This window comes from Echinops telfairi, unplaced genomic scaffold (assembly GCF_000313985.2).
Source record: "Echinops telfairi isolate 266 unplaced genomic scaffold, ASM31398v2 ScPeMD7_18;HRSCAF=68, whole genome shotgun sequence".
Lineage (NCBI taxonomy): Eukaryota > Metazoa > Chordata > Mammalia > Afrosoricida > Tenrecidae > Echinops > Echinops telfairi.
This window is the reverse complement of record NW_022103915.1, coordinates 9,524,804-9,537,122: the sequence shown is the minus strand read 5'-3', so window position 1 is coordinate 9,537,122 and position 12,319 is coordinate 9,524,804. Positions and strand designations below refer to the sequence as shown.

The 12,319-nt window shown below is 51.9% G+C and overlaps 1 pseudogene; it reads right to left on the bottom strand.

Moving 5' to 3' along the window:
- Positions 1 to 11,343, bottom strand: part of LOC115868731 — an 11,863-nt pseudogene extending 520 nt beyond the window's left edge.
- Between the last annotated feature and the right edge of the window lie 976 nt (positions 11,344 to 12,319).

Sequence of the window (12,319 nt, the reverse complement as noted above, 5' to 3'; positions counted from 1 at the left end):
GGTGGGGTGGAGGGGAGGGCTGATCAGCAAGGGCAAACTGCTTCTTGTTATAAAGGAAACTGATCGGGTGGCCAGGGTTGCTTGTGACCAGGGGCTTAAACACAGGCAACAGTAACGGAGTGAACACTGTTTGACGTTTTTTCTCCCAGGGAGCGTGGAGGCGATTGGAGGCAACCTGGATTCCCCCACAGTCAGCAGGGTCGGCGGGAAGGGAGCAGGGACCCAAGAAGAGCTCCTGAACTGCAGAGCAGGGCGTCGGGGTCTGCTGCGCAGTTCTCTGCTTCCCGTGGGTGAGAGAAAGGGGTGCTGCTGGCTGCAGGGGCGCAGAGCCTGGCAGAGAGATTTGGGCAAGGCAGGCGGCTTGAACGCCTCTAAGAAACTGCAGCAAACAGGTGGGTCTAGGGCCCATCGCAGAGGGCCCCTATTCCCCATTCCGCAAAGTAGGTGTGGGGTGCACACGGAATCAGGGGTGTCACAGAGAACGCCCTGAGCCACAAAAGAACTGGGAGGCGCTAAGAGGGTGCTTTTGGAGCGGCCGAAAGCCCCGGCACCAAAAGTCGGAGGCGCTGGACAGGCAACAAGAGTGTGACCAGAGACATAAAGCAAACTGAGGGAGCCCTTTGGGAGAGGCGCGCACTCCTTAGGGCAGTAGCTATTAGCCCGAGAGGAAACAGAATAATGGGACTGGAGATGGATGGCAAGGCGAAGGAGGAAACAGGCCCTCGAGAGAGTTGTCATCGGAGCCGATTCTGAACCCGCTCAGTCCGACGCAGACGAACATGAGGGACTTCCGTGAAGGCGAAACCATTCAGGTGCTCACCTGACCTGCAGGTTAGGGCTTTAATCAGGCACGAACTGTAACACGCTACAACCCCACATGCACACAGTTTCCCAGAGTTTAAACCATTACTTCCCTTCCAAAGAAGAGAAAATATAAACAGAAACTATTAATCCCCTTCGGAAGAAGGGAAACTATAAGCAGAGAGTTATCAGGAACCAGACGAGGACAGGTGTACTCCTCGCTGAGGGTGGACACTTGTCAAAGGGGACGGTGACCAGGAGCCAGACCAGGGAACGCTTTACTCCCTGAGTGTGGACACGTGTCCAAACCAAGGGAATGCTGGTCAGAATTGTATCTCGTGGGTGCAGGCTGAGCTCAGAACAGACAGACCTACCAGAGGGCGTGCAGAGCAGGGAAGGCTTGTGGAGGAATGAAACCACGGTGTCTCCAAGTCTGCCCCAGGCTCGATGGCGGCCTTGGCCCTGGAACAGCATCAGGCCCACCCTCACCCCACCCTGCCCCCTAGGAGAGCCCTCTGGGTTAGGTGGGCTCGGAGGGGGGTGGTCGGTCTGTGGTGATTGGGATCTCGCTGGGGCCTCCAAATGTTGTACACAGGTGCGATCGACCACGCCACTATATTAATAACCAAAGTCTCTATTAAAGAGCTGGACCGAGAGTCGGCCAGCGCCGAGAAACCTCTTGATTCCGAACAAATAAATTCCAAACTTTTGTAGTTCAAAATAGGGGCCTGGCTCAAGGGGAGGGATACTCTAGGCCTTACATTCTTATCGGGTTGGCGGGGTAACAGGGGTGGAAGGGGTGGGAGGAAACAGCACAGCTTCAGGTGCTAATTCAAGGTCTTACAAGATAGAGTACATTTCTCCCTAGTGGGGCAGGTAGGGTTTGGAGACATCTCGGAAGAGTCAAGGTCTTGTTGAGAGAGCTGGGAGAGGGAAGAGGAGAAGGGGGGCTAACTGCTAGCTGGGGTTAAAAGCTAGGTTACTACATTAGTATGGCATGAGGTGAGTGTAAACGTGTGTGAGTGTGTGTGTGTGTGTGTGTGTAAGTGTGGCCAATGTGTCTCTGAGAGTATGGGGTGTGTGAAAGGAGTATGTGTGATGTGTGGGAGGGTAGTTTGCAATGTATGTGTCTCAGAGTGTGGCAAGGATGGGGGCAGTGTGGATGCGTGTCTCGGGAGGTGGTGTGTGTGTGTGTGTGTGTGTGTGTGTGTGTGTGTGTGGTGTTTGTGTGTGCAGTAGCACACGTGTGAGTGTCTGCAAGTGTGGTATGTAAATGTAGTATGTAATGTGGTGTCTGTGGTTGTGGTACGAGTATATGCCAAAAACTGTGGTATGTGGAGTGTTCATGTGTGTGAGTATAGCATGTAGTATGTGTCTGAGAGGGTGGTATATGTGAGCATGGTAAGTGTGAGTGTTTGTGGACATGTGTCTATAGCATGGTGTGTGCAGTATGTGTAAGGGTGTGGTGTATGTGTGAGTATAGATGTGTGTGTCTAGAGTGTGGTGTGTGATGTTTGTGTGCAAGTGGGCATGCATGTGTAAGTGCAGTGTGTGTGTGTGTCTGAGGGTGTAGTGTAGGTGGGTGTGATGTGTGTGGGTATGTCTAGAGTATAGGATGAGCGTGGTGTGCGGTGTTCATATGCATGTGTGTGTGTGTGTCTGAGGGTGTGGTATGGGTAGGTGTGATATTTGTGAGTGTATATAGATGCATGTGTCTAGAGTGTGGTGTGTGAGTATGGTGTTTGTGTGCATGTGAGATGTGAGCACACATTTGCGTGTGTGCAGTGTGTGTGCATGTGTATAGAGTGTGGTGTACGAGTGTGACTTGTGTAGTGTCTCTGTGCATGTGATCTCATGAACAGGAGTGTGTAAAAGTGTGTCATGTGTGGTGTTTGGAGTGTGCCCCACAGCTACATGGAAACATGAGTGGTGATTTTCATCCAGGTTCAAAGTTTTCCTAAAGTTGCTGTGTTGCTTTCAAAATAAAAAACGGAAACTTCCAGAGTCAACCACACTGCTCTTGCTCCCTGTGCAGTGAGCGGAGAGAGCATCCCTGTAAGACGGAATCTTCCTTCCCCAACAACGCAAGCACAACCGGCCGGACAATGTGACCAGGGCGACCGAGGACGTGAATTTTCATTTTGTTTTATTTGACTGGTGATTAAACCTAAAGTGGAAGCAACATATACTATTTCCCATTAAATACGCCATTATAGATCTTTAGAAGAATCTTGCATTTATTTCCTTTTCCCTTTTCCTCTTTGACCGTGGCCGCTGGTGGGCACACAGCCCCCTAGGACCTTGGCGTTGGTTCCTGCTGGGCTGGGCTGCGGTCGGCACTGATCTTTGTCAACTACGTTTGCAAAAGTCATCTACAGAGTTGTCATTTTATCTTTTCACTTTTCTGAGTTTTTTTTTTCAAACCATGTCATCAGGAGTGAATCGGGCACCATCCTGTCCAATCGCATCAAGCAGTACTGGACAACTACCACCACAAACCATTTCATCAGGAGTGGATCGGGCACCATCCCGTCCAGTCGCATCAAGCAGTACTGGACAACTGCCACCACGATTCATTTCAAGGCAGTTCCTTCTTCTTGAGCTCCTTGACATTAGCTCTCCTTTACCCTTCTCCTCCCACAACTTCTTGATCTTTGTTATCTTTGGCTAGAGATGGGGCAATCTTTAATCATAAACCTTAAAATCATTTTTGTTGCTGCTGAAGGTGTACCTTTCTATTGCCTTTTCTAACGATTGCTTGTGGATCTATAGAAATACAATGTATGCATAGTGCTTTTACACCTAGCAAAATTCTCCCTTACTGATAAACTCTGTGTGGCAGTCACATAATCTCCTGTCAACTTGCGAAGGAGTGGAGCCTAGTCTGTCAATCAGATCATAGCCAATGAGGCCTCGGCATGGGCATGGCCTTCTCCTGAGGATTCTGAGAACTCCTGTCTTCCTCTCTGGAGGCAGGACACACTCTCTCTGCAAGACATTCCTGTTGACAAGACCTATGGAGCTATGCTGATGAAACCAGAGCCCACGAGTGGGAGGAGCCATATGGAGACCCACACCAGCACTGAGATGTTTCCACCACCACTGGATCCATAAGACTTTCCACCCACTGGCCTGTGATCTTTCTGCATTCAGCATCATTGCATGTGTTGCATGAGTCTGAAGAGGAAATTACAGACTGGTATCGGACATATGGGCTAATATCAGACTTGTGGACTTGATCTGGACTGGGCTGGGATGGTTTCTCAACATACAATTGCTCTTTTATATAAAGCTCTTTCTTATCCACATATAAGTGTCTATGAATTTGTTCCTCTAGTCCCCCTGGACTAACACACTTTCATTCTCTTTGGCTTCCTTATACCCTGTCATGGGTTGAATTGTCCCCCTGTCACTTCCTGCCCCCAAATGTGTCCCTTGGCCAGACCATGACTCCCAGTCCTGTGTGATTGGCCTCCACTTTGAGGTCTGATATAATCATGTTCCATTTTATGATGTTACGTAATCACCCTCCATTTTTATGAGTTATCTGGGAAGAGGGTGGGTTGTATCTTGGACCACAGCTTTATCTGAGAACGTGACTCGAGTCACCACCCTTACTAAAGCCACACCCTGGCGTGAGACACACCTTTCATCTTCCCAGAGATGAAAGGGGAGAGAAGCTGGCCGAGAGGGAAGGACCTGATGGTCAGCGAAGAAGAGCCCAGGGTGGAGCTCGACCCAGGGTTCCTGTGCTGAGAACCTGCTAGACCGGGGAAGACGGGTGCCCAGGAACATGGAGCTCTCCGGGGAATACCCAGGCTGCAGATGCGACAAAGACAAAAGGCCCTTCCCTCAGACTAGAGAGAACACCTTGGGCCTGTGCCTTCAGGGGGGACTTCTGGCCTCTGGGGCGGTGAGAGAATAAATTTCCGTTTGTTAAAGCTGCCCTGCGGTATGTCTAACGGCGCCAGAGAGCTAAGACAGCCCAGCCTCATTTCTGTCACCAAGGTCCCAATTCCCAACTACTGATCCTTCCTTTTCATTTCCGAACGGTGATAGTTACCAATGCACCCTGATTGCACGCTGATCCAGTTCAGACTGCAGAAACCCTTCCATGTCTTCCTCGTCGTGCTCAGGGGCTGGCTCATACATCTTCATAGCAATCACATGAGCCGATCTGTCTGCCTTTTCGGCATACGGGTGTCATCCTACCACAGACGGCGTTGTCCTGCGACCGGACGACCGAGAGCCCGGCTTGTTCACTTTGATGATGAATGGGACACCCTTCCTCTTCGACTCTCATCCCTCGCGCAGTAAGCCAGATGCTTGGCTGGCCCAAGATGGCCAGGGCCCGTCCCTTTCAGCTCACTAACGGCTAGGATACCGACCTGGAGGTGTCCCTTGGCATGTCGTACTAGTGGGTGGCTGCAGCGGATCTTGTTCGTGCCCCGGGAACAAATGAAGGTCTCAATCGCCTTGCTCGATCCGCTTCATTAGCACCGACTCTGATGAGAGGCAGCGGCTTTAGGGGCTAAGCTTTCAGAAGTGTTTGTCTCTCCTTCTTCCTAGTCCAGGGGTTCTCGGCCTCATGTGGTGGTGACCCCAACCATCGAATTCTTCTCGTTGCTACTTCGTCACTGTCATTTCGCTACTGTGATGAATCGGGTGACCCCTGTGAAAGGTTGTTTGACCCCCAGAGGGGCCGTGACCCACAGGTTGAGAACCACTGTCCTCGTCTGTCTTCCTGGAGACCTGTCCACCATGCATGACCCTGCTGGGATTTCGACACTGGCAGCAGAGATTCCAGTGTCTGTGGGTCTGTGTGTGTGGTGGTGGGAGAGGGCATGCGCAGGCTTGTCTGGGAATGTGTGAGTGTCTGTGTGGTCAGTTTGTACCTGTGGATGTGTAGAATGCATTGTGCGGACGTGTGTGAGAAAGAACATGTGTGAGTGTAAGGGCTTGAGAATGTGTGGGATGTGTGAGTGTGCACATGGGAGGATATGTGTGAATATGTACACACGGGAGCAAGTATGCATGTGTGGGAGTCACGCATGTGAGCGTATGTGGGTGCACGTGTCTGACAGCACTGTGTGCATACATGTATGTGTGAGTGTGGATGCATGAAGGAGCACGTGTGGGTGTGAGGGCACATCGGAGTGTCCTTGTGAAAGGACATGTCTGAGGGCGCCGCATTTGAGAGTGTATATATGTGCAAATAGGTGAGTGTGTGTGTGAGTGTGGTGTGTGACCACATGTGATGGTGTATGTGAGCGTGCATGCGTGTGTGAGTGTGCGTGACAGCTTTTGATTATGTGTGCAAGTGTTTGTGAACGTGCATGTGTGTAAACCCCTAGGAATTTGTAAAGGCCCCCCCTGCGCCGCCAGTCTCGGCCTACAGAGTGCAAAGTCTCCACCAACATGGGGATTCTGGGGTGTCACACGTGCTGGGTGGCTGGTGGCTCTTGGGGCTCCTAAATGGACCTTTCTGGGTGAAGAAGGGCAGCGTCTCCCAATGGGTCTTAAGGAGTCCTCTTCTCCCTGAAGTACTCGGTGGAGAGCCAGGGTGTGGGAGCAGAGGCTTCCAGCTGACAGGGAACCCAGCCCAGAGATGGAGGGACAGAGACCCCACGCTGGGCCCACTGCACAGCTCTGGAAACGCAGCCTGCTGCCCGCAGGGGCTCAGCTCCCAAGGAGCAGCAGCCGCCCTGCGGTGGGAAGCCTCTGGCGGGCTCCGGGGGCGGCCTCCCCGGGGGCGGGCTGATGCAATCATGGTGGTCAGGAACATTCTTGGAACATCTCTGCTCCCTGGAATCCACAATTATGGCTGCCGGCTCCGTCTGAAGTCTTTCCAGGAGATGGCCGGCCTTGGTAATTGCCCCGTTTTATCTCAAGACCCAGATCTGGGGCTGATCTCCCAGCCTGATGGAGTTACAACCGACATGGTATTTTCCGCTTGCACGAACCAACCCTGGAATATACGCGTGTATGTATTTGGTCTTGAACTGGTGAACACATACGAGCCCTGGCCACCAAAGGAGAGCTTTCCGGAACCTCTAACCATCTATCAACCCAGGTGCTTCATCCCAGACAAGCTGAGGCTGAAGGGAGGCATTTCTGTTAGCTTGTCAACCAAACGGGATTGTCCTCGGGGTATGGTGGTGGGGTTGGGGTGGTGGGGAGTGTCACATGCCTCTGCCGAGGTTGGGAGTCACGAGGTACAGCCACTTCCCCCAAACCATGTTCTCACCCCGCCCACCTGGGCCCCTGGATGGACCTGTCAATGCACAGTGTCCTCCTTCCTTCCTGCCACACACCTTTGAAAGGGTGACAGGTAGAAGCCCACGAGGCCTGGGCGCCGCACCCTGCAGCCCAGCACTTCCCAGTCCTGCTCTAAAGACTGGAGTTCACCGCGTGCTCCTGGGCGGGTGTGGGGATTGACTTGGGCCTCTCAAAGAGATGTGATGAAGTCCAATCTCACTGGTAGCTGCGCCTGTAAGCTGGTTTGGAAATAAGTCTTCCAAGATGTTCTTCGCTACATGCAGATGAGATCACACTAGAGTAGGGTGGGCCCTAATCCGATTTGGCTGGAGTCCTTGAAGAGAGAGAGAGAGACGGAGGAAACATGGCATGCAGAGACAGAGACAGAGGTGGGCGTGAGGCAGCTCCCAACAAGGAACGCCAAGGTCAATTCTAACTCATAGTGATCTCTAGGACAGGGTAGACCTGCCCCTGTGGGTTCCTGGAACTGTAACTCTACCGGAGTAGAGAGCCTCCTCTTTCTCCCACAGAGCAGCAGGTGGTCGCGAGCTTCTGATCTTGTGGTTAGCAGCCTAACGCATAACCACTGCCCCACCAGGGCTCCTTCCAGTGGTGAAATCTGACCCCTTCCCATAGGCATCATCAGAAAACAGGTGATTCAAGCTTGATTCAATAGCGTCCTTGGACTCCTCTGCCAGTGCTTTGTAGGAAGACGTCTGCTAGCTACCAGGGCCACCGAGCTGATAGGATGTGGGCCTTCAGGCAGAAAGCCAAGTCTTAGCAGGATCAGCTGAGTCTATGGCTCCCACTACGCCTAAAGCCATGGGTTTGATTTGTCCCAGATCCCTGGATAATTCAGAGAGACACCATGGGACAATACCCCATGGAGCCCAGTGTAGGAAGCACTTGTAATGGACCAAGAGGATTTCAACTTCAAGGGACAGAAACCCCCAGTGGAGATGGTTTTGAAAATAAACCACATTGAAGTCCCTACTAGAGGCCCCAGGCTGGTTCATCCATGGATGCATTTGGGAACCACCCAGGGTGTCAGTTGTCCTTGGCTGGGTCCCCATGGCTACCACAGCTCCAGGCATCCCATGAAGATGTAACCGCAGCACAGGGAGAAGAAAGACCGCCCATTTCCTGTGTCACATTTCTTCTGAGGAAGGACCCGCGCCTGCAGCCCCTGGCTCAAGGCCGCCTCTCACTTCCCATTGGGAGAATGGGGTCTGCGGCATGCTTGGCCAGGGAAATTAAATGACTGACCAGAACTAGCTGAGACCAATCCGGTCCCAGGATAGCTGCCTGGCTCAACTGACCTTGGTTGAATGGCTCAATGACTGGAGAGAATGAGCCACTCTAAAGCCAGCGGACATGAGATGTTCCCGCAGTTGCATCCCCTGCAGGACTCTCTCTGCTCCAGGGCTCAGACGTGGGCACGATGGCACTCTTCCTGAGTGCCGATGTGTTTGTTGAGGCTCACAGAGGAGTGGTATACCCCTCTGTGCATTGTTTAGCAGACCCAGAACTCGGGTAACATGTCCTGGTAAACCACGACCCTGAACAGGCGTGACAACTCGTTGCTATTCTTGTTAGACGCCATCGCATTGGCTTTGATCCACACGGACCCACGCACAACAGAACCACGCACTGCCCCGGTCCTGCGCCATCCTCCCAATGGTTCCTACGCCTCAGTGCATTGATGCAGCCATTGTGTCCATCCATCTCCTTGCGAGCCTTCCTCTTTCTCGCTGCCCTTCCGCTGTCCTTATTCAAGGACTGGTCTCTCCTGACAACAGGTTCAAAGCATATAAGATGAAGCCATGCCCCCCTTGCCTCTAAGAAGCATTCTGGCCTGGCTCTTTCCAATACAGATTGGTTGGTCCTTCTAGCAGTCCACGGTACTTTCGATATTGGTCGCCAGCACCACAATTCAAATGTATCAATACTTACACAGCCTTCCTTATCCAATGTCCAGCTTTCACATGCATTTGATGCAATGGAGAATACTCTATATATGGCTTGGGTCAGGTGCACCTTAGCCCTCAAAGTAACGTCCTTGCTTTTCAACGCTCTAAAGAGGTCTGTGCAGCAGATTGACCTAATGCAATGCGTCTTTCGACCTTTCGACTGCTGCTTCCACGAGCATTGACTGTGGATTCAGGGAAGACAAAATCCTTGACAATATCCTTCATAAAGGATGTTTCCATTAGGATTTTTTTCAAATTAGCATTATTTTCATAGATATAAAGAAAAGTGCTACACTATCCACACGAGTCTGCTGTGTTCTTTGCCCTAAAGAAAATGAGGGGGAGAGTAAGGAATCCCCGTGCAGCTCAGGGGACTTCTCAGACTAAGGGGTGCTCTCCACCCCGCACCAGATTCCCACCCCACTCACCCCCCACCAGAGTCTCATGCCTCCTGGCCTTCCCAGCTCCCAATTCCTGCAGCAGGAAATCCCCGTGGTCTGACCTCAGGGCTGGGGAGCAGAGGGCACCTGGAGGGCTGGCTGGACAAATGCAGACTGATGACCTCACCCTGCGGGTCAGGAAGCAGCAGTTGGGTGGCCCCAAGCCGCTCCTCTTGGAGTGTGGAAACCATCCCCAATGTAATCCTCTCTCACAGGAACAGTGTTGGTATGAAATGAGTGCCAAGAAGATGGCATTCAGGCGGTGTAGGGGCCGGGCCAGGCCACCCTGCCCAGACCTCAGACCATGGCGACGCTCTCTGGGGCACACGGTTGAGGTATGCAGAGGTCTACCCTGAGGACTTGTAGTCCCAGCCAGTGGCCAGAGTGTCTCAGGAGGCAGCACCAAACTCATAGCTCAAGATCTGTAGAACAGGAGTGAATGGAGGACGTCAATGAACAGAAGGATGTCAGTGAACAGGAAGTGTGTTAGTCTGGGTAGACTAGAGAAACAAATTCATAGACACTCATGAATAAGAAAGAACTAGAAAGAGAAAGAGAGAGCAATTGTGTATTGAGAAAACATCCCAGCCCAGTCCAGATCAAGTCCATAAGGCCGATATTCGCCCATAGGTCCAATACCAATCTGTAAATTCCTCTTCAGACAAATGCAAAACATGCAATGACGCCAAATGCAGGAAGATCACAGGCCAGTGGGTGGAAAGTCTTGTGGATCCAGTGGTGGTGGAGGCATCTCAGTGCTGGCGCAGGTCTCCACATGGCTCCTCCAATTCAAGGGCTCTGGTTCCATTAATCTAGCTCCATGTGTCTTATCAGCAGGCAGACCAAGCAGAGAGTCAAGCAGAGAGTGTGGGTCTGGCCTCCAGTGAGCTATTTATCTCCTTCACGCCTTCAAATGAGGTCATCAGGCTGAAACCTGATTGACAGGCTAGACTCCACCCCTTCGCAAGTTGACCATAGGTTATATGACTGCCATGGGAAGGCGTCAATGAACAGGAGGAAGGATGTCAATAAACAGGAGAACATCAATGAACAGAAGAATGTCAATTAACAGGAGGATATCAATGAACAGGAGAACATCAATTAACAGGAGGATGTCAATGAACAGAAGGATTTTAATGAACAGGAGAACATCAATGAACAGGAGGAAGGCAATGAACAGGAGGATGTCAATGAACAGGAGGAAGGCAATGAACAGGAGGATGTCAATGAACAGAAGGATTTTAATGAACAGGAGAACATCAATGAACAGGAGGATGTCAATGAACAGGAGAACATCAACGAACAGGAGGATGTCAATGAGCAGGAGGATGTCAATGACAAATACCCAACCCACAGGGTGGCCCAGTGTTGCTGCAGCTCATGAACAAAGAGGACCCTACTGAGAACTAAGAAGGCCAGGCGATGACATCACACACAGTCCGTAAGTGGGCCCTGGCTAGGTCCAGAGGTCCGGTGACCCCATGGTAGGCGAGGGCACAGTGCAGGCAGACGAGGAGCAACCCTGCGGGGAAGGCCACACTGGCTTCTGAGTAGCGCAGGGACTTGGCATGGTCCACCTGCAAGGTGCCCCAATGCTAGGATCTCGGCGTTGGCTGGTGCAGCCAGTGCAGAGAGGAGCACTGTGGTGCTCACCCAGGAGTGGCAACTGCTCACCAGGAGCTGCCTGTTCCAAAAGAGGCACATCAGAGTCACCCACGTGGCCAAGGTGGCTGAAGAGGCAGCTCCCTGGGTTGTCTGTGCCACACTTGCTGATGAGCAGAACATCATGCAGGGAACAGTGGGTCTTGGGAGCCCCCTTGCTCAGCGGGGTCAGGAGTACAGCAGTTGTTGTAGGATACAGTCCGTCCGCCCATGGTGGAGAAAGCAGACAGGCTGACAGGAAGGAGGATCCAGGTGGTCTTGAGGAGGTGGAGCCAGGGGTGGTGTTGGGGGTGGTGGTGGACAAGAGGTAGGTGGGGAAGAGGGTGCAGGTCCTGCTACCTCAAGATAGTCTGGTCACAACCGTCACCTGGGTCTTGGAGCACCCACCATCTTCTCACCCCGCCGACAGCCCTCTAGTGGTGCTGTTGTTGGCTGCCTTAATCATGCATTTTGTCTGTGAGTTTCTGTGTCACCATCGCAATGGATATAAGAGCCTAGAGCAGCGGTTCTCAACCTGTGGGTGCTGACCCCTTTGGGATCAAACGACCCTTTCACAGGGGTCGCCCGATTCATACCAGTAGCAAGATGACAGCGATGAAGTAGCAACAAAAATAATCTTATGGTTGGGGGGTCACCACCACATGAGGAACTGTATGAAAGGGCCGTTGTATTAGGAAGGTTGAGAACCACTGGCCTAGAGGTAAATTACAGAGCATTAATTAAGATGATACACCACTCAGGCCCGGTACATCTCTTCTCTCCCTCATTCCAATAATATACACTTTCTTTGGTGGTGTAGTGGTCAGCAGTTCGAAACCACCAGCTGCTCCTTGGGAGAGAGAGAGGAGGCTTTCTATCCCCCTCAAGAGCTACAGTCTCAGAAACCCACAGAGGCAGTTCTACCCTGTCTTGCAGGATGGCTGTGTGTCAGCACGGCACTGAGATGTTTGGTTTTTTTTTGCAGTTCCTGGAACAGCGCGTCGGACCGTCTCCTCCAGAGCTCTGTGCTTGCTCTTCCTCTGCCAGGAGCAGCCTTCGCTTGGAGAGCCTCATGGCTCCCCTCTCCACTCAGACTTGACCTCCTCAAAGAGGACTCGTTCTTTTTTTTTTTTAAACATTTTATTAGGGGCTCATACAACTGTTATCGCAATCCATACACACATCAATTGTGTAAAGCGCATTTGTACA